The 26,158-nt window shown below is 41.5% G+C and overlaps 1 protein-coding gene across 1 annotated transcript in view; it reads right to left on the reverse strand.

Moving 5' to 3' along the window:
- Nucleotides 1–6,451, reverse strand: part of RHOH (ras homolog family member H) — a 44,462-nt gene extending 38,011 nt beyond the window's left edge. Inside the window, exon 1 of the mRNA XM_053578167.1 lies at nucleotides 5,998–6,451. The gene's annotated coding sequence lies outside the window, so the exon portion shown is untranslated. The remainder of the gene's footprint in view (nucleotides 1–5,997) is intronic.
- Nucleotides 6,452–26,158: the final 19,707 nt, after the last annotated feature.

The following is a 26,158-nucleotide window of genomic DNA, read 5'->3' on the forward strand; positions in this document are numbered from 1 at the left end:
GGTGTTTGGCACATCTTTGTGAATGTGGGTCAGAACTACAAGAAGGACTCTACCTAACAAATGCAAACATTTTGACCTGGTTGTTTGTACCCTCATATTAAACTGCAATTGAAAAGAAAAAGCTTAAAAATTAGCTGGACAGGGTGGGTATGTGCCCATGGTCCCAGCTACTCCAGAGACTGACGTGGGAGGATCACTTGAGCCCTGGAGTAGGAGGCTGCAGTGAGCTATGATCAGGCCACAGCAGTCTACCCTGGACAACAGAGCAAAACCAAGGATCAAAATTAAAACTACTCGAGATCACTTACTTACAGGTGTCCTCCAAATCCTTTAAATGCACACACACTAATGCTACATTAAATGAAGCAAAAACAAGTTCTACTATTTCATCATTCGAACACACCAACTATTGTCATTTTTTTATGGCTCACATCTATTCTCAATTATAATGAAATCAGAATATAATTAAAAATTTTAATCCTGGTTTTCTAACTTATCGTATAAAATATATTTTCATAACTATCAGAACTTCAATTTTTTTTTTTTTTTTTGAGACGGAGCCTCAAGCTGTCGCCCTGGGTAGAGTGCCGTGGCATCACAGCTCACAGCAACCTCCAACTCCTGGGCTCAAGCGATTTTCCTGCCTCAGCCTCCCAAGTAGCTGGGCCCGGCTATTTTTTTTTGGTTGCAGTTGTCATTATTGTTTGGTGGGCCCGGGCTGGCTGCAAACCCACCAGCTCAGGTGTATGTGGCTGGCGCTTTAGTCACTTGAGCCACAGGCGCTGAGCCAGAACGTCAACTTTTAATGACTATAAAACATCCCACAGAGTTAATGCTACCAGAAACTCTATTGCTGTGTGCTGGCAGATCTTCAGATTTTACTGTTATTAGTGATAATACAGTGAATGTGTTCATGCATGCTATTTCTTCCTCCTTTGAATTATTTATTTAGAATAAATTGCCAGGGATGGATAAAAATGTATGAACATTTTAATGGCTCTTAATACATATTGCCAAATTACTGCATTTGTATTTTGCCCAGTTCCTCAATCATATGCTAGTGAATGGTTTTACAACAGGTTTACCCGAAAAAGGACTGGGAGGAGCCCAATTTATTGTGTTTGCTGATTTTTTTCCTACCGTGGCCAATGTCAAGCTACATGGCATCACTGAATGCAAAACTAAAAAGAAATGTTCAAAGAGCACACCATTGTACAGTACTTCCGTCACGGAGATAAATAGAAGAAAATAACTTCCCTGGCTTGGAACATTTCAGAAAATATTATAATCAGCTTTTGCAAACAAGCACAGGCTAGTTCTAGAACACCACTGTAAATACCCCACTTGGTATTTTGCAAGAGCATATCTCTTTTTCTCAATGAAGCCATTGAAAATTCACCTTATTCCCATTTGGTGACAAACAATGACCATGTTTTGGGGTCAGCAGATCATACAAATAATGAATAAAACACAATAAAAACAGAAAAAGGATAGAGTGGGGTATCTGTCTCCTATTTGGGTCAATTCATTGTCTGCAAGACATTCATTTTACAGTGTTCCCCCCCCCCAAGTCCTGTATGCAAACTATTCGGTCATTTACTCACCTTAACAATGAACTGAACAGATGTCTATGTGTAGTTCTCATGGCAAATGTGAGGAGAACCACTATTACTTAACCACTCTCTTCCTTGGTGATTTCTACGAAATGAGGAAGAGATCACTGCTGACTTCAGTTTTACAAGAAACTAAGCAGAGAGATAAGAAAGCTCTAACTCACTCTCCAAGAAGCTATTGAACATTCAGTAATGCTCTGGAAATTTCTTCCAAGTGTAACGCATTAATATTATATTTTACCAGAATAGAGAGATGGGAAAGTGATTTGGCACATTGTCCCTAAAAAGCAAATTCTTTTCTTTGGGCTCTCCCTGAGCAATAATACATAGTTTCTGCATGTATATGACGCTTCAGAGTTTTTAAAGAAGTGATGCCCTATATTTACATGCTAAAATGTACATGAGCTAAATATGCTCACACCCTTGACACAGTCATCCACTTCCAGGAGCTCATTCCAAGGAACACATTTGAAACAAAGGGAAACACTTTCTGCGTGAACGTAATAATCAATCACAGTGGAAAGTGGATTGATTTGTTGCAGAGAGAAATGAAATAATATGTAAAGCATTATAAACAGTTATTCAACTTACCATCTTGGTTTTGGGGACCCTAGCAGTAGAATTTTGGTTTGATGGCTCCCCAGTCCCTACTGTGAAATGTTTGTAAGTTGTTTTAGGGTTAATCACACAGATTCCTGGACCCAACCCTAGGGCTGGGCTATGGTACATGAAAATTCCTACTTCTTATAAGCTCCCCAAGCCGAGGTCCAGACAGCCTTAGGAACTGCTCTTCTAGGACTGAACCAGACATTTCAACCTCATCTCTGAACAAGGGTCCATATCTGGGGAACAGAATGACAACTTCTTGGGCAAGTTGTCAAGAGGGCATTCAAGCAGCTGCTGTAAAGCTACAATGGAGCCATATGTTTCTGGCACCCTTCCTTGTACCCTCTGGTCACCTGCCCCATCTCTGACACCCTCTTTGCTCTCACTGACTGACCAGCCCCTTGGACTTTCCTGCTGCCTGCCAGCCTTCGCCTGGGCACCCCATCCTGGCCATGCCTATCCTTTGCCATCCACCATGCCCCCAAATGTCCTCCCTATGATCTCAAATGTTTTCCTCTAGAAGGAAAACACTTCACTGAAGTCATCTGCACACATAATTGAGAGTCTTCTGCATAATTAACATGCCAGCTGTATATGCATTTTTAAAGGGGAGATTTCTCATCCCACAGAACCTCTAATCTAGAACGTGGAATGGGGGAAGCAGGATGTTTTTTAATCACACAGATTCCTTTTAATCTTGGTTTCCACCCAGATCCAAACACCCAGAACCCAAATAAACGCTTGTTATCAAAATGGTCCCCAACTCCTCAATAAAAATGGATTTTTAGCTGTGCCTTGCTTGTGTTGAAATTAAAATAGCAAAAAATTAAAGAATTTAATTTAAACTGGCCAAGGAAGAAAAGTCATTCTCTCTGTCTCTAATTCCCAGCACCTCTATGGTTCCAGGCAAAGCCTTCAGGGAGCACCATCATGCAGCTCCGCAGAGGAGGGCTCTTCTAAGCCTGAGAACCTGGCGTGGAAAGGTTCAAAAATCAGTTCCTAATCTTGTTGTCTTTTGTGATATGCATTATCATTATAAAACACTCGACCCCTGTGCCTAGTCCATACTCAGTGCTTAAAAAATGTTGATTCAGGCTTGGCGCCTATGGCTCAAGTGGCTAAGGCGCCAGCCACATACACCTGAGCTGGTGGGTTCGAATCCAGCCCAGGACCGCCAAACAACAATGATGGCTGCAACCAAAAAATAGCCAGGCGTTGTGGCAGGAGCCTGTAGTCCCAGCTACTTGGGAGGCAGAGGCAGGAGAATCACTTGAGCCCAAGAGTTGGAAGTTGCTGTCAGCTGTGATGCTGTGATGCTGTGACACCATAGCACTCTACCCAGGGCGACAGCTTGAGGCTCTGTCTCAAAAAAAAAAAAAAAAAAAATGTTGATTCACAACCTCCGCCTGTCACCCCCAATTTCCCTTGATAGGAATACTGACATTTAAAAAGTTAGTTTTCAGATTTCTTACTCCCAAGCCAGGAATCATATCATCTTCTTTTGCCTCAAGTTCTTTATTTTATATATATATATATATATATATACATTTTTTTTTTTTTTGAGACAAAGTCTTACTCTGTCACCCTGGATAGAGTGCCATGGTGTCACAGCTCACAGCAACCTCTAACTCCTGGGCTCAAGCAATCCTCTTGCCTCAGCCTCCCAAGTAGCTGGTGCCATAGGCATCTGCCACAATGCTTGGCTAGTTTTTCTACTTTTAATAGAGACGGAGTCTTCCTCTTGCTCAGGCTGGTCTTGAACTCCTAAGCTCAACCAATCCACCCACCTCGGCCTCCCAGAGTGCTAGGATTACAGGTATGAACCACTGCACTTGGCTTTTCATAGCCAAGTTCTTAATAAGATCCATAATAACTAAATCTATTGAAAGTTTATTTTATGCCAAGCACTGGCTAAATGCTTTACATATCTCATTTTCTCTCTGCAACAAACCTGTGAAGTAGTAGGTATTTTCAGTTATTTTTACTGCCTGTAGTTATTTTATAATTTTTTTTTTAATCTGACCATTGAAGAAGTAACGTGTCTGAGGTTCCCACAGCCCAGAAATGATAGAACTGGGACTCGACCTGAAGCAACCTGACTCCAAAGTGTGGGTTCTTATTCACCATTCGTTTGTTATTATATGGATTTAGATATTTTGTGATGCAGAAAAAAGGTGTTTGGAATCATTATGATCCATTGACTCACTAAAGGAATGTCCAAAGAACAGAAGCAAATCCATACTATCCCATTTAGACAGAGGAAGGAACACACATTTCATGGAACTGTTAGACAGCCTTCTGAGAAATAGAGACTTGTTCATAAATCATCAACCAACGTATTCTCCCAAGAGGAAGGCCACTTCAATTACTGGATGATTGAAGGGCCTCCTAAAACTGTAGAGGGGGAGGTCTGACAGGTACTCCATGCCACACAAACCTTCCTCTGCATCCGTGATGTACAAAGGGAAGATAGTACCAGCGGGCAAACAAGGGACCGCAGACGGATGCAGGGATGCAGAAAGAGCCCCGACACCAGGAGGCAAAGCTCCCCTCGTTCCCACGGAGACGGAATGCTGCCGGGCCTGCAAGAGCTGGTGAGGAAACGCTGAAAGGCAGATGACTAGAAACTACCAAATGGAGGCTCTTCCCCCCCGTGGCCTGGCAAGGTCCTCCCTAATCTGTCCACACCCCAACTCGCCTTTCTTATTTCCTGCAGTGTGTAAAATAAGCTTTCTTGTCTTCTCCAGCCATCTCGTCAATGGACTAGTCACCTCCAAATCAGCCTCATCTTGGTGTCTTTCCCCATACAGTCCCCCAAGTCCGAAATAATGTTGCTCTTTCCCACTAACTCAGACCTCACCTCCTGCAAAGTCCACCTCTCCTGAATACTCCAGTCCACTCCCAAACCGCTTCTTGGAACTCCTGTAAGTCTCAAAGCCTATGCCACCCTGTCTATCACTGAATTCCCATCTCACACTGCTTCCTAAATTTTACTTTTCACCACAACTACTGGATTACAAAGTCCTCCAAAGTAGAGATTTCTTTGTACATATTTCTCTTATAGCCTCCACAGCACCAGCTTAGAACTGATAAGTAATCAAGTTTTTGTGGTTTGCTTGAATATACCAGGGCAGCTTTAATTTAGTAAAGCGTTGAAACCTGGTGATTTCCCAAACTTTGTTTAGCTACAACTCGGGCTGTACTGATGGGTACCTCACAGCGTGTCTCCACGCCAAACCATTTCCAAAACCAAAATTTGATTTAATTTAAAAAGAATACTTACATATCATATACCACTTTTAGAAAATGGACATCAGCTGTGGTGACAGGTGAAACAAACAAGCTCGGAATCCCAGATCCAAGTCTATATATTTAGACTTTGATTCTGTTTCCTTTCTGAACTAGAAAATTTTAAAATTCATGTTTGTGTACCTAAGAGGATCTTTATATTTTACTTCATGAAACCTTGGGAGATATTTATACTACCCATGTAGGTGATCTCAGTCATGGTCAAGCACAAGCATAAGCATTCTGGAGGAGAACATCTGGGAAAATAAAAAAGCCAACTATTACAACTTTTAATGTTTCAAAGACTATAAGCATCTTGTTAAGACTTTGGTGGAGGACACAGCAGATAACACAGCAACCCCCTTGTCCTCTCCCTGTAAACTGGGAGAACAGGGTGCTTACCACCTTCAGCCTAGAGCAAATACTATGTGGAAGTAGAAAGATTCCTTTTGACACTAAAGAAGTATTTTTAAAGAAGCAAAAGTCTTACCTGTGGTGGAATACTGAAGAAAATTCTTGACGCCAAAAGGACTGACTCCGGAAGTCAAGTGTGCTCGGCACTGGTGGGTAAAAAACAAAGCAGCCCAAGCCCAGGTCACCCTGTGGTGACTTCCTTCCAGGATCAATCTCTCCTTCTTCCCCAAGAATGTAACTGATTCACATCAGAAGAACAGAAAACAGAAGAGCTGGGCTGGTAGAGAATCCAACCCAAGATGGTCAGGCTGAGTGTGCGTGGCGACTGAGGTGGCAGAGACAAGCCCGATGTGACAAAAGAGATTAGCAAGTTCCTGTGCACAAGTCAATTTCCTGTAGCCGGCTTCTCCGCAGAGGGGGTTTCATCTGTGTGGGTTCAGAGGTGTGTGTGTGTGCACGCGCATTCCGCTCCATGAGAATGTAACACCTCCTCAGATAAGAGGCAGAATACGGCCTCTGTTACATGGCTGGATTTGGGTTTTATTTATTCCCTCTTCCCCCACCTTCAGCCCATATCCTCCCCTCCCCTCTCAGTCACCTCGTGAAACTGAGAGGAAGAGTGAAAAAACCAAGATGATTCCTCAAGGAAGTGAAATAAACCAAGATGATTCCTCAAGGAAGTGAAATAAAGCAAAAAGAAAAAAAGTGTCCCCACCACTGACCAGTCTTGGTTAATTTAAGCTTAGGAAAAAAGCCCCTTAGAACTTCCAGGTCAGCTTGGTGACCATACTAACTACGGGGTGGGGGTGGGGGGAACAGTAGGCAAGTTGTTGGGTTTGCTTTGCTTTATTTAAAAACCACCAGATAATAATTTGGAGAGAACAGACACAGCCATAGCGAGAACTCAGGCATCCCACACACTCACCCCACATGGATGGCCACCTGGATTGCAGGGGACTTGACTGTGAGTTGTTTTCAGACTCCTCGGAGTTTCATTATTTGCCTAAAAACACAAATTGACTTGTTTTGTCCTTCTGTGCCATCCCAGCTGTAGAAACCATCAGCAACTATTTAAATTATGGCTAAATTGCCTAAGCCAACAAATTGAACTTTTCACAACCCTCTGTGTCCCAAATCCCCCAATACTGTCAATGCTACCACCCAGCTGATATCTTGGTCAGAATACCTACCCGCAGTAAGGATCCAGGCAGCTCCATTCATGCCAAGGGCGTGTACAGAGCCCCCACTATGTGCGGGTACAGACCTCAGCGCTGGGGCAGACTCAGAATCCATTCATGTGCCTGACACCGCACAGAAAAAAAGCACAAAGACTGAGACAGACGTAGTCCCTGTCCTTACAGCAGCTAAATCTCAAGAGTGACCAGGGGAAGACACATAGAAACATCCAATAAATGCAACAATTCCAAAGATTCCAAAGTATGAACATTATTACAAAGGAACTGGAGAAGAAGCTGAGCTGGATGGCAAGACCGTAGCTTCCTCCTAGAGGTGCTGGAGGAGGGCCTCTTTGGATAGCTGACATTTAAGCAGGGACCTAATGCCACATCTCTCAGTCCCAGCAGTAAATTCATCTGAGAAGCTTTTTAAAAATATAAGTGCCTAGGCTCCAAATGCAAAGATTCTAGTTTAACTGGTCTGGGTTGGGGCTTGGGCATCAATATTATTTTATTAATAATATTTATTATTTACTATTAATATTATTAATATTGCTAATATTTAATTATTTAAATATTAAACAAAGTTCTAAGGGGCTTTTTCCTAAGCTTATATTTATTAATAATATTAATAATTATTATTATTAATATTTATATTATAGTAATATTTATATTTATTTAATATTATTTTAACTCCCCTAATTAGCCTAACGTGCTAATATCCATCTAATGCAGTAGTTCTCAACCTTCCTAATGCCGCAACCCTTTAATACAGTTCCTGTGGGTCACGACCCACAGGTTGAGAACCGCTGCTCTAATGGATGAGAAGGAGGCAACCTGGAGAGAGTGGGAGGAAGAACCTTCCAAGTAGAGGCACACAGTGTGTGCAGAGGTCCTGACACAGAAAACAGCTTGGCACACTCAAGGAGGTCAAAGATAATTTCTAAGTCCTGAAAGAAGCCCAAGTGCCCATTGACCCACGAATGGATCAATAAACTGTGGTATATGTATACCATGGAATATTATGCAGTCTTAAAGAAAGATGGAGACGGACGGTGCCTGTGGCTCAAGGAGTAGGGTGCCGGTCCCCATATGCCGGAGGTGGTGGGTTCAAACCCAGCCCTGGCCCAAAAAAAAAAAGAAAGATGGAGACTTTACCTCTTTCATGTTTACATGGCTGGAGCTAGAACACATTCTTCTTAGCTAAGTGTCTCAAGAATGGAAGAAAAAGTATCCAATGTACTCAGCCCTACTATGAAACTAAATTTAGCTTTCATATGAAGCTATAGCCCAAGAATATGGAGAAAGGGGATAGGGAGGGGAGGGGAGAGGAGAGGATGGGTGAAGGAAGGGTAATCAGTGGGACCACACCTACAGTGCATCTTACAAGGGTACATGTGAAACTTACTAAATGTAGAATACAAATGTCTTAACACAATAACTAAGAAAATGCCAGGAAGGCTATGTTAACCAGTTTGATGAAAATATTTCAAATGGTATATAAAACAAGCACATTGTACCCCAGGATTGCATTAATGTACACAGCTATGATTTAATAAAAAAAAGAGGAAAGGAAAAAAAAGAAGTTATAGAAGATTAATGTATCTGGTCTGTAGTGATGGAGAGAACGAAGGGTACCAGATGGGCATCATCACAGCTGCACACACAATTACCGAGCTCTCAGGGGACTCGACATGAACCCGGGTGTCAGTCTGTTAATGTACAGTAGGAACCCAGTCTTCCAGGTGAGACCCTGGAGCCCTCTCCTGGGCATGTCCTCTCCTCCTAGAAACCCCTCTGTGGCAACTCCATCACCATCCTGATGTTATTAGATGAGCAGAACATACGGTGTGTGGCTACTTTCTTTACCTCAGGTTTTGTTCGTCAAAGGATTTAGGACAGCTTAAAAAAATCTATACACCACAGCAAGGTAAAATGAATTCAAAACAAGATATTTTAAAATGAGGTCAAGAGCAATGAAGACCAAAATGAAGCTAGAACCACAGGGGAGATAAATACAGAGAATGTGTGCCGGGTGGGTCTAGGCCTTTTGGCAACTGGTAGGAAACGGGAAAAAATGATCACATAGAAAATCCAGAGCTGGCCGCATAAAAATGAATGTGTTGTTCAGGATGGTAAGGTCTTCCCGGCTCCCCAGGGCTGAGACTACAGAGAAACTTTGCCCCTGAATCCGCATAGAGAGGACATCATGGCTCAGGGGAAACACCATGCTTAGCCCCAATGCAGCCAGCCACAAGTCTGTGGGGTGGGTCCTTACATTATTCCTCAACATAGGCTGACTTTAGCCAAAGAGTTTACTAAAAGCAGCCCTACTGTGGGAGCAGGAGAGAGTGTGGCAGGGAATCAGTATGGTGCTTGCTGCCCCACAGGGCTGCTTTGATGTTCCAATTTAATCCATAGATGTGCTTTAGAAAATTTGGGTACAAGATTTCTCGTATCCAAGCTTATAAAAGGTTCAGGGTGACCCAGAGTTCAAAACTGATTGTTCGCCCAGCAGGAGATCCAGTGGTTTTCTCAGTGTCTCAGTGGGATCCTGTCCTCTTAAAAAAGCAGAGGAGGCAGACAAGGACAGCTGCCAGCATGACAGCTCCCGCCCCTCCTGAAGGGGAGGCCAGACCCTGCCCTTTGGAGAACAAAGCAAGAAGCACCCGGAGCATGATTCATCAGCTCAGGGCCTCAGCTGTACAAAAATTGATGCACAAAAGGGTAGAAGTACTCCAGGGTCAGAACGGGGTATATGTGCGGGCCCAAGAACTTCCCCACTCCACATCCTGGACAGCACTGGAGAAGGCACGGCCACGTCTGGCTGGAGGGGTCGCTGTTCCTCTCGGCTCCCTGGCTGACCACCCTTCTCTTCCCACCGCCTCTCTGTTCATGGAATTGCCAGTTTTAGATGGCCAGCTTCACGCTTCCGCATGGTCCCGGGGAGAATCTGTTTTATCCCGTTGCCTCCTACACACGTCTAAATCCTCACATGCAGTTTCTTCTCTGAGGGGATTTTCTTGGGAGGAACAGGAGGGGACATGCGTCTCATTCTGTTCCCTTCCTGAAAGTTCTCTTTCTGGTGTTCTGTCTCTCTCTCCTCCCCTCGTTCCTTCAACAGACTTTTAACCCACAGGAGTAGGGGTGATGGGGAGAGCAAATGACTGACAGCACAAGCACACACACACTGACAGCACATGCGGACCCCACTCACACGGCCACCGACACACGTGGAAACATGGCCCAAAGCTCAGGGTGTCACTCCTCATGCTGTGTGCTCCAGGTTTGGGACAGAGTGGAGGGAATCCTGGGGACCTCCGAGTGGCAGAAAGGAAGGAGACTATGGGCCTGGACCCTCCAGGAAGCCTACTGTGACCACCACCCACTTCCGCTGCTGACAACAGCCAGGTAAAGTGCTCCCCAGAGTGCCAGAGCACTCAGCAGACGGCCCTGCCATGTCCACGTTCAAAGTCCCCAGGCTCAGGGCCCAGCCCTGCTTACTGAGATATCCCACTGGTCACTAAATAACCACTTGCTGACCAATAGATTGATTCTCCTGTCTAACCTTCACAGCCACCGTCTGTGGTAACCATTTTAAAACCAAGGAAACAGAAGCCTCAACTGCTTAAATGATTTGCATGAAAGCTTACTGCCCATGAAGGAAAAGCAGAACCCAGATCCGGCCCCCACTCCCCAACCCTGGTCCTGACTTTTCACTCTGCTGCCTCCCAAGGGGAAAAGTGAGCCTCTGTGGGGAGGAAGGGGCGCCACAGCCCCAAGGCTTACTGCTTACAGGCGAACACAATCCCCTACCTGTCAGGTTCAAAAGCAAAGACTTACTTTCTCAAAAACACCTCTGTTTGAACCTAAATGCCCACCAGCCCAGGAAGATTAACAAGCTGTGGCATAGGTATACCATGGAATACTATGCAGCCATTAAAAAAGATGGAGACTTTACATCTTTTGTATTAACCTGTTTGCAGGTGGAACACATTCTTCTTAGTAAAACATCACAAGAATGGAGAGGCAAGAATCCAATGTACTCAATTATAATATGAAGGTAGTAGAGGAGCTAATACAAGGGGTGGGGTAAGGGAATGAGATAGCAGGGAGAGGGGAGGAGGGAGAGGTCACAGTGTAGGGCACAACTCTTGGGGTAAGGAACTTTTTTCTAAGAAACGCAATCAATGCAACCTAATTCTTTGTATCCTCAATGAATCCCAAGCAATAAAGAAAAAAAAAACCACCTCTGTTTGAAATGCTCTCTGATATGTCAAAACAACAGCTTATTTTATTGTTCTCTTAAGAACAAAGACCTCTTTTATGGAGGGTTTTTAAATAATATGACCACTGCCGGCGCACCCCGTACTCATGGGTAAGTGCACGGCTGTCGCTGACTGCAAAGGTTCTCTCTGCCACATGCCAGAAAGAACTCTTAGTGACAACTGCAATTGTAATGAATATGAATCATTTACTAAACCGCTTCTACCCTGGGGAAGATGCCTCCCCCTCCTTCTTACTATTAACATACTAACTGAAAGCTGAAATGATTTAGATTTAGTGGTAGTTCTTACTGTTAACACAGACCCCCGCCTAATAAAATATTTCCGTGGGTTCTGAAGATGGGAAATATGTACTAAAACCTCATCTGAACGCCTTGAACTTCAGACAGGGCATTAGTACTACTGCAATTATTCTCTTCCCAGCTCCACCTCCCCCCCCATCACTTTCAGGGTAAAAATAAATTCATATAAAATACCCTTTAAAATTCCAAATATTGAAATATCTTCGAAATGCCACAGGCTAGAAAGCTCAGGAATGAATTCCTCCTCTGGCATTTTAATTCATTATAAACAACAGCCTCCCTAACCAGATAAGAATATCATTTTAAACATCTTCTAGCTTCCTTCTTATTACCATAACCATAAAGACATCATTTCCTCCTGCTGTTATTCTGATCGCCTATTTTCTCTTCAAGTATTTTAATGTCACATAATGTATTATTTTTTGTTTCAGTGAATAATATTAGGTTCTCAGGCTTCTCAACTGTCATTTTTATCCTGACGTGCTTGTCCTGTATAATTATGTTTATCTGGCAAACATTCACATCCTGGTTCTTTTCATTGCAGAGCCATAATTCATAACAATATAGAGTCTTGTTGCAAAAGATGATAGCGCCCAAAGTAGTAATTCAAGCTGTGGCTCTAAAGTTACCATACAACTTTTTTTTTTTTTAAAGACTATCAGAGCAAAGCCAATGTGGTCAAATGACCGTCACCCTTCAACACAGTCCCTTAGTAGCTGACACACTTTTCCAACATCGCAGACATAAGCCAAAGCACTTTTAGAACCTTTTTTACAGTATCCTTCAGAGACAGTTTAATAAACTAGAGAATAAAACCAGTATCACCATATTCTATTCACTCCTTGTTTTTTACTCAAAATATAATCCAGCTTTTTCACTCACCTATTCACTGCCTGTAGTTCCACATGGCTGTCTTGTAAAATCAAATTCACTCTAAACGGATGATGACATTTTTAAAGCATGTGCCACAGACTCTGAGACTAAGTCCAGAAGAGAAATTTGAAATGCGGTGTTAGTAAAAGTGGCATGGTGGGGTCGAGTGCCCAAACTACTGGGGACATACCACAAAGCACACAACATGAGTGCTGATGTAAAAATTCTGGTTTTTGTTGTTTTTTTTTCAAAAAAGAAAGGGGTGAAGAACAAGCCCATCCCTGCTTCTTCTCAGACTCACGTTTTACACATTAGTGTGATAGGGATCTTCAGTTTGGGTACAAACATCACAGGGTAACTGCAACCCAGCACATCTGCTCAGAGCGGGCGTTGCAAACATTTCAGTTAGAAGGCAGAGCAGACAAGCTTAAACTTAACATCTTTTCAAAATAACAGATCGCCTGCACCGTTCTGGGGGGAAGGGGTTGAAGCTTATACTCAAAGGCAATCTGAAATTTTGGAGAAAGTCTAAGTTTGGATTCAGATAAAGCAAAATTCAAATCCCTCTCTCCTTTTACTGCTGTGGATGAGGCCCTGATCTTACCATGTGCAAAACAGGTAAAATATCCACTTTGGGAGAATTTTATCAAAAAAAATGCTGTATAGTGCTTGGAATACAACAGACACTCAACATGGTGGCTAGTATTAGCCGCTTCTGTTTTGAATTTTGCCTTCTGGAGCTATTCTTTCCATCCCTTCCCCCTCTTTAAATAACAACCGTTGAATTGCAAAATTTGAGAGGCTTTGCCAGAACCTAAATTCTGTTGGCATCAAGTCATACAAGCTCACACATCACGCATAGGATTCTTTTTTTTTTTTTTTTGTTACGCATAGGATTCTAATGTCATGTGTTTATTGTCTTAATGGGTAAAAGGGTCCAGAAACTTTAAACCCAAATTGCTAAAGTTAATTCCTTATTCATAATGTAAACAACACGGAATCTTCAGAAATGCCTCCTGAGATCATCTGATCGCCACATTACGAATGCCTTAAGATAAATGAGAAGTTAGCCTTTCCTTTCATTCAACAAATATGTACTGAATACGTTATAATATTTACTGAGCACTGGGCTAGGCGCTAGGGAGGTAACAGTGAGCAACAAGAATAAAAATAGCTGCCCTTGTGAGTTTACCTCTACTTATTAGGAAAATAAGTTTGAACTTGAGACTTTAGCAGGCGAGTATGTCGCAGTGTGCTGATAACTAAGAAGGAAAATAAAGCAGGGAGGGGAGATAGGAAACTGGGGTGTGGGTGCATATTTAAATACAGTGGTCAGGAAAATCTTTGGTGGGACGATGAAGCAGGTGTTTAAAACATCCAAAAGTCATTTCAATGTTTAATGGTCCTTAACTTCATCAGCACAAATCCCTTGGCTTGATGGTCACAGCATCACCAGTCCTGGCCTTCTCTTCACGGACGGAAGGCCGGCTTCCTTTTCTGCTCATACAGGGTGGAAGTGGGCTGCCCACACAGCTCTGCACTGGGACCAAGTTCATGCTCACCTCGCAGCTCCAACCCTCCACTTAATGCTCACCCCTCTAGCTTTCTGAGTCTCTTCTCTTAATCCTTTAAAGTTTGTTGATTTTTTTTGAGACGGAGTCTCACTCTGTGCCCTGCGTAGAGTGCCACAGTGTCATCATGGCTCACAGCAACCTCAAACTCTTGGGCTCAAACTATCCTCTTGCCTCAGCCTCCTGAGTAGCTGGGACCACAAGCGTCTACCACACCTGGCTAATTTTTCTATTTTTAGTACAGACGAGGGTCTCACTCTTGCTCAGGCTGATCTTGAACTACTGAGCTCAAGCAATCCACCTGACTCGGCCCAGCCCCTGAAAGTCTTATAAGACAGACCACTGACATCTAAAGATAACTAGAGAGATCCAAGCTAATTGCTTTTTGGAAAATTCCAGGGTAATGGGAGCTTTTTAAGACCCAGTGTCATGACGCTGCTTTCTTCTTAGGCTTGCTATTCTAGGCTCCCTTGACCCCGTTAACAAATCATAATATAACTTACTAGTTACGTTGGCTTACGTATTACTGAGTACTTAACATGTGCCAGTTAAGCACATTGTATATGTTTGCTTACTTCATCATACCAGCAATTAGGAGCTGGGTATCACTGTTATCTCCATTTACAAAGGAGGAAACTGAGGCACAGAGGGCTTAAGTATCTTGCCTAGGGTCCCATAGGCTATAACGACATAGCCTGATCCCATAGTTCATCTTTTCACTTCTTTATGATGGTAGCCAGTTGAATTCTGCCAGTATCGTTGGTATCCTTGACTGCAGGACACAACTCTATCATTTCAGTATTATTTATTAGGTCTCTCACTCCAGGTGGTACCCCAACCTCTCAAGCTAGTTTGTCTGACGCTGAATTCCAAATAGATCATTGACAATAGTCAATTTTAAACTTCAAAAGTTTCTATTATTCTTAGCTCCCTACCCAAAAAAAAACATTTTCCTGTGGACTCTCTTTGTCCCTTGCACTTTTAAAGAACAGTTTCTTGCCTCTTTTTGTCTTTTTCTTTTTCCTGCTGTAGCATATAGGACATAAATTTGAGACATTCTATGTTATTTATGTATTTATGTGTAGACAGGGTCTCACTCTGTCGCCCAGGCTGGAGTGCAGGAAAGCAATCATAGCCCACTGCAGCCTTGAACTTCTAAGTTCAAGGGACCCTCCTGCCTCAGCCTCCCAAGCAGATGAGACTCCAGGCATGTACTACCATGCCTGACTGTTGGCTATGTTTCTAAAATATATTGTAGGAAAAGGGTCTGGATATGTTGCCCAGGTTTGTCTGCAACTCTTGGCCTCAAGCAATCCTCCTGCCCCAACTCCAAAATTGCTGGGATAATAGGCATGAGCCACCATGCCCATCTGACATTTGATTTTAAATGCTATTTTATTAGTTATTGCCACTATACAAATAGTGAAAAAATTTCACTCACTACTGCACCGCTCTGCAGACAATGTGAGGGACATGTGCAAAAATGACTTACATGATATAACACGGTGGCTCATGCTTGTAATCCTAGCACTCTGGGAGCCCAAGGCAGGTGGATCCCTTGAGCTCAGCAGTTTGAGACCAGTCTGAGCAAGAGCAAGACCCCTTCTCTACTAAAAATAGAAAAATTAGCCAGGCAACATGGCAGGCACCTGTAGTCCCAGCTACTGAGGAGGCTGAGGCAGGAAGATCGTTTGAACCCAGGAGTTTGAGGTTGCTGATGCCCTGGCACTCTACCCCAGGGCAACAGAGTGAGATTCTTCTCCAAAAAGAAGGCTTTCGTTTGCCCTCCAGAAAAAGGTTTGGAAGATGTTACAGACATTTACAGATTTATAGATGAGGTGTATCTTTGTTCTGAGAGTCACACAAAACTAGAAGTGATACAGCTTGTCAGGTCATAATCTGAACAGGTATTTCTCTTAAGTGAATTAAATGCACCTAACAGGAATATATAACCAACAAAAGGAAGTCAGGGTATATTCTGAGTTGGAAATAAAATGGCCAGTGTCATTTTAGATACATGTAGCAGTTAAAGAATTATTTTGCACAAATACCCCAAATATGTATACCTTTTGGCTTTGGATGAATGTGGATTTTGTTTCTTAAAGATTCCATTTATAGTTTTTCTGTTTTTTTTTTTAGACAGAGTCTCACTATGTCACCCTCCGTAGAGTGCTGTGGCCTCACACAGCTCACAGCAACCTCAAACTCTTGGGCTTAAGCGATTCTCTTGCCTCAGCCTCCCAAGTAGCTGGGACTACAGGCACCCGCAACAACGCCTGGCCGTTTTTCTGTTGCAGTTGTCATTGTTGTTTAGCAGGCCTGGGCTGGGTATAAACCCACCAGCTTCAGTGTATGTGGCTGGCACCGTAACCACTGTGCTACAGGTGCTGATTCTCATTTATAATATTTTCAAAGGTCAAGAGGAACTGACCAGAAAGTAATATATGCCTGAGTCTTTCTTTACTTCCACAGAAAATTTATATTTGATATTTGACTGCTGGCAAATCTGGAATAATTTAGACAGAGCTTTAGGAAGACAGATTCAGATTAGCATATCCCTTCTTTAATTAACTTCTTGCCTTGGAAATATCCACTTAGACAAGATAAATGACAGATGTGGAGTAAGTCAAGTAAAACTGTGAATTTCATTTACTTTATTACTGTTGCAGCCTTCATGGAAAGAACCAGCCTCAAATATCTGTGTAAAAGTTTGTTCTCACTTATAAATTACAATTAGTCCCACAGATTAAAAAAAAAAATCATGCCATCTTGCTGAGACTTGACATCAGTTGCCACTGTTTGTCAGTAAAAATAGCCATGGGCGCAACAAAAGAGAGACAAGTGCGGGTACTACAGGCAACCACTTACTTCTGGAAGGCACTGGTTCCATTTCTATACTAAGAAGCAGCCAAAATCAGCTCTCTGTAAATCAAAGAACCTTTAATGATGTGGAAACATGCTCACAATATGTTGTTAAGTGAAAAAGGCAGGTTATAAAACTTGAATTTGAATTCAACCTGCTCCATAGGTAAGGCAATTGTTTATAGAGGTTACCTTTAGTTGACAGGTCATGAGTAATTGTCATGGTATTCTTTTTGCTTTTCTGTATTTCCCAGATTTTCTATAATGAGCATCTATTATTCATATAAACCAGATGGAAAGTTATTGTTTGTTTTAACTGCATTGAGCAAGTCCACCTACGTTTTCTCTATAAATCCTTGTCATTGCTTCAGCTGCAATGTGTTTTGCGCAATGACCAGCAATTTTATAGCAATTGATTCTCAGAGGAGAATGGCTGAACCACAGCTGAACATAGCGAAGTCATCTTCCTCATTAGCCCTCACAGGGTCATTTTTAGATTATTCCAATAGATGCAAATTCCAACTTCCAGACAGACTCTGAAAACAAAGGAGACTTTTGCATTAAACCTCTTAAAAGCCCCATCTTAACTTTCTCTAAAAATGGAAATGACACTTGGGAAAGATATCCTGGGCTATATTAGTAGTTTTATCTTTTCATGGGAAGATTAAGGAGTACTCAAAATTCAAAGAGTGAGGTTTCCGGGAAATTAATTCAGCGTCTGAGCTCAAAAAGAAAGAGGTAGTGGGAAATGCTTGACGCTTATTAGAGGAAAACATGTTTGTTACAAGTGCAGTCAACGATTACAAGATCTCTTTTTTTTTCTTCTTTCAGTTTTTGGCCAGGGTTTGAACCTGCCACCTCCAGCATACGGGGCTGGCACCCTACTCCTTTGAGCCACAGGTGCTGCCCAACGATTGCAAGATCTGGTTTCAAAGTAAAACTTGCTATTTTCTTCTTATTATGATTATTACCTAAATTATTGTAGCTGTGCATTTTTTAATCATTTAAAAGAAAAGGAAGTATTTTTATAAATTCTCCTAAATGGGCATTTCCCGCATAAAGGACATTTTAAATTACACATAAAATTTCAAGATTAGTCATAAGCAAATATCTGATTTTTTTAACTTATTTTTCACCAAATAAACCAAGGCGCCGGCCCCATATACCGAGGGTGGCGGGTTCAAACCCGGCCCCGGCTGAACTGCAACCAAAAAATAGCTGGGCCTTGTGGCAGGCGCCTGTAGTCCCAGCTACTCGGGAGGCTGAGGCAAGAGAATCACTTAAGCCCAGGAGTTAGAGGTTGCTGTGAGCTGTATGACGCCACGGCACTCTACTGAGGGCCATAAAGTGAGACTCTGTCTCTACAAAAAAAAAAAGCAAAATTTCTATTAAAACATTTTTTCTAAGTAAAAATGTAAATTCTCAAGTGTTTATCAAAAGCAGATTTTTCAATTTTGAGTAAACCTATCTCTATATTTATTATTCAAAATATAAAAGAAAATCATTTTTGTTGTCTAATTCCTGTCTTTTAAATTAATCTTCTAAGTATAAAATAATGTAATTTCTAAAATACTTTAAAAGGATATTAGCATTGCTAAGTTTTCTTTTTTTTTTCTGTACTTTTTTGGCCAGGGCTGGGTTTGAACCCACCACCTCCGGAATATGGGGCCAGCACCTTTGAGCCACAGGCGCTGCCACTAAGTTTTCTTTTAACTTTGAATTTTTATCTTTCAGATTGAATTTATAAATACTATATTATCATTTATGTATCATGAGATCACCATAAAAATAGCAAAAAACAATGTTACTATGATTATGAACATCTTCATTTTTTTAAATGAAAAACTGAAGCTCAGAAAGGTTAAGCAACTTATATAAGGTCACACAGCCAATGAGCGAGGGAACTCTCTGGATCAATGTACTTCTACAGCATTTCCCAACCCCAAGATAACAAATTACTTTTCCTAATTAATTATAGCATGATAAGAAGTACATACTGAATAAAAGAGAGATATGCAAAAAATAGAAAAAAGTCTGTTATTTTTAAGGAGTCATAGATTTATTGTTATAAGGGGTAAGATACATGACTAAACTGTGCAGTAAAATCCCAATTTTATATTAAAAAATTTATTCATATGTCCAAAAAGGTAAAAGTAAATATACCAAATAATAATAGTAATTGTTTCCAAAAGGTGAAATTGGAGACAATTTTTTTCTTTCAATTTTTGTACTCTGCAAATTTTTAATAATCAGTAAGGATTAACTTTATAATCAGATACACATTACAATCTATTTTTAATAACATATATAAAATCATGGTGTCAGCTGGGCAAAGAAAGTACTGGACACATCTAGCCTAGCATTTGGTTTCACTTCAGTTTTTTGGTTTTCTGGGAATTTTTTATTTAAAAAAGGAAACAAATGAAGTTTCATTGAAAAAGAAAAAGCAATGTGAAATCACAATTATTTATTTTGAGGGTCTGTTTCTCCTTATTAGTCCATGTGGAAAATAAAGGGCAGGTTTTGAGTACCTGAAAAACCGTTTCTATGGTTTTCTTTGTCTCTATAATAAGTCCCAACTTATTTACCATAGGTTGACTACCTGTCATTTCTTCTTCCTTAAAAGAACCTATGTTTGTCTAAGACCATGAAAAAGAATCTTAAGGCTGGGCGCGGTGGCTCATGCCTGTAATCCTAGCACTCTGGGAGGCCAAGAGGATCTCAAGAGTTTGAGGCTGCTGTGAGCTGTGATGCCACAGCACTCTACCAGGGGTAACAAAGTGAGACTGTCTCAAAGAAAAGAATAAAAAAAGAATCTTCTGATTCCTGCTCCTCAGTTTCCCTTGCAGGTATGGGCGGCCATGCGACCCAGCCGGGGAAAGCCTTCTTTCTTGTTCCTGGGAAAAGTGTTCTTCAGCAGTTAGATCAGGGAGGCCTGGGCAGGAACACCTTTCCTTTCATGCTTTGGGTGTTGTCATGTGAGAATTTGGTGCCGGGAGAACAGCATTTCAGGACAAGCAGGAAACCCACCGCCAGAGCCTGACACTATTGGCCCTCTTACCACCTCTCAATTTTCATTATGTGCTGTAATTAAATCAGTGTTTATTATCTAAGCCACAGTTGAGGGATTTCAAATATTAGAATAACACTTGAAATCAAATGTCTCCTAATGATTTAGTATCAAGTAATAAAAGTCTGAAGTTGAAGCTGCCAACATCTTACAAAATTTAACCCATGTCCAATCTAAATGGCCAACAATGTAGAATGTTTACTATGGAAATGACTGGAAGATTTATTTTACTGGAATAGCATACAGTCATTTAGAAATAATATTTAAGAAGGTCGTTGATCGTGATGCTGTGAAAAGACAAAAAACAGATTTGGGGGTGTATATGTTACTGAAAGCTCAGCATTTGGGTACTCAAGCTTTCAGTAACATATATATATTGTGACTATAACAGTGTTTCTGTTTTCTAAATGTTGGGCCTCATACCTTACAATTTTTACAGTAAAAAATATAAAATGAGTTCCTATAGACAAACCATCAACTTAAATCCTGCAAGAATCAATATCAAGTATAAGAATGTTTGGCTCCCTCGTGCCTATAGTACAAAATCAAACTTCTTAGCCTGACTTTCAGTCTTTCCTAAGGTGGCCTCGCCTGTCTTTCTAGCCTGATCTCCCACCACACATCCTGTACCAGCCGCCGCGAACACACTTTCCTGCCCTGTGAGATAAAACATTGTAGCTGAGACTGCTGGCCACCCCCAAAGTCCCTTTCCTAGGTGGTAGAACATAACTCTCAACTGAGTATATAGCACCCTAGAAAAAAAGCTATTTTTTCCCAATCTTTTCAGCTAAAAGTAGTGACGGGGCTAAATTCTGCCTAATGGTATGGAACAACCTCTAGGCAACCTCCAGGAACGTCCTAAGGGGGAGAGATACTCCCTTCTTTGTCCTTTCCTTCTAAGATTCTTACATTTGAGCAGCCAACTTCAAACATGAAATGAAAGCCATGAGTTTGATCTGGAAGGAATTAGAAAGAAGATGAGGTTGCTGCCATACCAGCCTGGGAGCGCCCACCTCCAGGTCCCACTTACCTAGAAGAGAGAAATCAACTTCTATCTTGCGTAATCTTGCGTAGCCCAGTACAGTTTTTTAGTTTTCTTTCACACACACCTTAACCTAATCCTGACATATTAATCTATGAGACGAACTACCCTGTTTCCCCAAAAATAAGACAGTGTCTTATTTGCAGGTGTGCTCTCAAAGATGCACTAGGTCTTATTTTCAGGGGACGTCTTATCTTTCCTGTAAGTAGGTCTTATTTTCGGGGAACCAGGGTAGTAGCAAAAATGTTTTTAGAAGAGGGATGATAACAGTATGTGTGAAATAATAGACCTTAAGTCAGTCTGTCTCAAAACTTTCCCGGTGACCCAAATATCACTGAACTGCTGTCCAGAAGAAATGACCAGAAAGCTGGGGACCTCGGGCTCACTTGAAAGGGAAAGAGGAAGAGACAGTGGGCTGGCGGTACAGGGAGAGCCACCAGGAACTATTTGCTTAAAGGATTTTTAAGGACACAAATGACGGAAAAAAAAAACCAAAACCAAAAATGACTAAAATACTGTCTTCTATTGTACTCTGCTACAATTTCATTCCCTAATGTCACCACCAAATCAATAGGCTGATGTAAGCAGGTGTTTTAGAGGATCAAGTAAAAGGATCAAGGCAGGATCGAACAACAGCAGAAGTGAAACATAAAAGGCTGTATATAGAAGAGGAAAATCAGCCCTAATGATAAATACCATCTTCCCCAAACCCTCAGAAAATGGGTAGAAATGCTGTGTTACCCCACTGAATATGGAATAAGTTGTACAGGTGAATTTTACATATATTTGCATGTTTTGATCATGTATTTTATATATAGTTTCTCTTTGTACTAGAAATAGGGTCAGAGACATACTGTTTTGCAACTTAGTTTTTTGTTTGTTTTAACCTATCAATATGGAAGGGACATCCCAGTCTGGCAAACAGATGGATTCTGCTTGTCCTTTGACAGCAGCAGAGTACTCCATCATACAAAAGTGCCTTAATGAATTTAACTAGTCCATCTTGATGTAAATTCACTTGTTTGCTGTTACCAACAATGCTATGCTTGTACAAAACGTTGTAACACTTCGATGTAATTGTGCAGGAGGACTTAAGTATTCCTGTGGAATAATGACGGGAAGTGACTTTGCAGGGTTTTGTTGCAGTCGATATTAGTAAATTACGCTCCCAGAAAATCCATCAATGATGCATCAGAGTGACCATCTGACTGAACTGTCACATTAGTTGTTGTAAATCTTTTTCACTTTTGTCGCCCAGAAGGTGGTATCTAATTATTAGATCACAACATGTTTTTCCATTTTTACTGGTCATTTTTATTTATTCTCTGAAATGTATATTTACATCCTGTGTCTATATATTTTTTCTTTTCTTTTTCCTTTTTTTTTTTTGAGACAGTCTCATTATGTCACCCTTGGTAGAGTGCTGTTGTGTCACAGCTCACAACAACCTCAAAACTCTTGGGCTTAAACAAGTCTCTTGCCTCAGCCTCCCAAGTAGCTGGGACTACAGGCGCCTGCCACAAGGCCCCAGCTGTTTTTTGGAGGCGGGGTCTCGCTCTTGCTCAGGCTGGTCTCAAACTTGAGAGCTCAGGTGACCGGCCTGCCTCAGCCTCCCAGAGTGCTAGGATTACAAGCGTGAGCCACCACACCCAGCCTATATTTTCTATTGAATGGTTTATTATTTTCATACTGGTTTAGAAAAGTTGTTTATATATTAAAGGTTATCAATAACCTGTCTCTACATGTTTTACAGACATAGCTCTCAGTCTATCACTTGTCTTTTAATTTTATGTCCTTTGCCATGCCCAAATTCTAGAGATTTCTTAGGAAGACTTTACCATTTCAAAATGTAAACAATATTTTCCTATAATTTATGATTTATCGTTCTTTTGAAATTATACAGCAATAATGTAACGGTTAAGAGTAAAGTCTCTGGCACCAACCTGCCTGAGTTTACATCTTGATGCTGCTGCATAACCTCAGGACAATTATTTAATTCCTATGTGACTCAGTTTTCTCAACTGTTGAATGAGAATGACAGTACATCTGCATCAAAGGGCTATTATAGGAATTAAATGAGTTAGTACATACCAACTTCTTAGGCCTTAGAACACCTCCTTACAACAACACAACATTTCAGTAACATTAGCTGTTATTTTTGTTGTGACTTAGTGATGGTAGTTTTGCAAAATGTTTTAATATCTAATATGACCCATAAATAAATCCTCCACAAATCCAGCCCATCCTTACAAATGGTCTTGCTCTTTCTGCTACCTGCCTGCATCAATCAAAATGAAAATCAGTGACTGAAAACACACAGCAAACAGGAGACTGCAACGAGAAGGGCAGGTGTCACACAGCAGATCAAACAAAACACGCTGTGAACAAATAGAACGTAAGGTAAGGATTATGTGTTTCAACTGGGAATCTTGCCCTGGCAGGGCTTGGGAACGGCAGCTGCACAAACCTGTCCAATCCCATGGAAAACAAACACCCATCAGATTCAAGGGAAGCTGGTTTCCTATACAGCGTGTCTCAAGGAAACCTTGTAGACTGCGTCGGTTCAGACCTTTCCAAATCTTTGTTCAGTCCTGGGTATGTTTAGTTATCTAGACAGCTTGATCATTGTCTTTGTTAAGCATCATAGCTGGAGGACCGAGATTGTTGGTTGTTGTTTTTACACTGTTCATGTTTTGTTAATAGTCGGTACACACCACCCCTAGCACTGCGAGCTCTTACAATCCTACACTGTCTTCCATATCTGTGAGTACCTTTCTTGTGCCTAAAGAGGAATGTTTTTTTCTTTTCTTTTCTTTTCTTTATGACTCTAGACAGAGCCTTCCCTGCAACATTTATATATCTTAAGGGAATAGCTTTTGGGTTTGCTTACCAGCTCTTGCTATAGCATTATTTTCTAATTTATTCATTTCTGGTTCTATCTATTCCATTTGTGTTGACACGTGACGGGAAGGTAAAGGCCGTTTTTAGATCATATGCATTTTATGTCTTTTTGTTTTCTGTGACACTTCCTTCATAATAAAAGCATTTATTTGAATTTCTAAAGAAGGTGTGACCCTAGCAGACACCTAGGCTAGGTAAGATTTATGAAAATAGAGCTGCTCTCTCCTAAAAAGGCCTGTGTGCAAAATGACTGTGGAGAAAACAGAACATTAGAACTGGGAGCACCCTTAAGGAGAACCCACATCTTGTACTCTACAAATCAGGAATCTGATTTCAGAAAATGACATCATGTATCTGATATTAAAAAGTCAGATATCCTCACACTGAGTCTGTGCTCTAGTTGAGCAAGAAATCTTAAAAAGCAAATCAACCAGGAGTTTCCTTCCTTCCCTTCCTACCAGGCAGATCACCTGATATCCTCCAAAGAACCTCACTACCTATTTCCTTCCGTGATCAATCCAAATACAAATACTGCACGAATTGTTTGCAAAGTTGAGCTCCAGCCAGGCACTGCCCCAGGCCTCCTCTGCCCCCCCTCCAGGTTGGTCACTGGGGGAAAGTTCTGGAAGGAAGAGCAGCAAGCCAGCTTTCCACTGCTGTCTGCTGCAAAAAATACTCTTGATGACATCTGCTTTGACTGTGAATTCTAGATGCAAGCACAGGGAGCTTGCAAAATTAGGCAAATTCAGTGAAAAAAGAGATATCACAATTTGGGTGTTTATTGTGGTTCCTCTTTTTTTTTTTTTTTTTGAGACGGAGTCTTTATAGTAGAGTGCTGTGACATCACAGCTCACAGCCACCTCAAACTCTTACTCTTGTTTCAGCCTCTCAATTAGCTGGGACTACAGGCACCTGTCACAACGGCTGGCTATTTTTAGTGATGAGGTCTTACTCTGGCTCAGGGAATCCACTCATCTCAGCCTCCCAGAGTGCTAGGTCTTCAGGCATTTACTATATTTTCTCCCAGCTACCACACCATCATTTCATTACCTTAATCCTGCGATTCTTTTTTTTTTTTTTTGTAGAGACAGAGTCTCACCTTATCGCCCTTGGTAGAGTGCCGTGGCGTCACACAGCTCACAGCAACCTCCAAATCCTTGGGCTTAGGCGATTCTCTTGCCTCAGCCTCCCGAGTAGCTGGGACTACAGGCACTCGCCACAACACCCGGCTATTTTTTTGTTGCAGTTTGGCTGGGGCTGGGCTTGAACCCGCCACCCTCGGCATATGGGGCCGGCGCCCTACCCGCTGAGCCACAGGCGCCACCAATCCTGTGATTCTTAACCAGAGTCGGGAAGAGGGAGGTATACTTATCAGAATCACCTTGGGAGTATTTTTTTCAAAATGATACATTCCCCACCCCTTGGGTGATAAGCAATCATCAAAGAAAGAGGGATATAAAAGATGAAAATATATATAGGAATCTAGTTGCGGAAATAATTAGAAACCAAGATAGGTATTTGTCATGTTAATGACGAAGACTTTGATCAGGTTGAGTGTCAAACAACAGAAGATAAACTATGTTATCTATTATGGACGATGGCTGTGAATATTATAATTACTTTTTTTTTTTTTTTGTAGAGACAGAGTGTCACTGTACCGCCCTCAGTAGAGTGCCGTGGCCTCACACGGCTCACAGCAACCTCTAACTCTTGGGCTTACGCAATTCTCTTGCCTCAGCCTCCAGAGCAACTGGGACTACAGGTGCCCGCCACAACACCCGGTTATTTTTTGGTTACAGTTTGGCCGGGGCTGGGTTTGAACCTGCCACCCTTGGCATATGGGGCTGGCGCCCTACTCACTGAGCCACATATAATTACTTTTTAACACATCAGAAAAGCTGCATAGTTTAACTTTCATTGTGGAAATCATTACATAAATGTATATGAACTATGACTACAACTGTAGATGTATTTTAATTTGTATGTACAGTAGAAAGGCTGGATAGAAAAATCACCAAAAGGTTAACAGTTGGGTTGGTTTCTTTTCTGAATGGGATACTTTATTATTAACTATAGTCCTCACATGTTCATTAGATCTTTAGATTTCTTCATTCTACACATCTGCTACTTTGTAGCTCCCAACCTATATCTCCCC

This window comes from Nycticebus coucang, chromosome 23 (genome assembly GCF_027406575.1).
Source record: "Nycticebus coucang isolate mNycCou1 chromosome 23, mNycCou1.pri, whole genome shotgun sequence".
In the NCBI taxonomy this organism is placed as follows: Eukaryota; Metazoa; Chordata; class Mammalia; order Primates; family Lorisidae; genus Nycticebus; species Nycticebus coucang.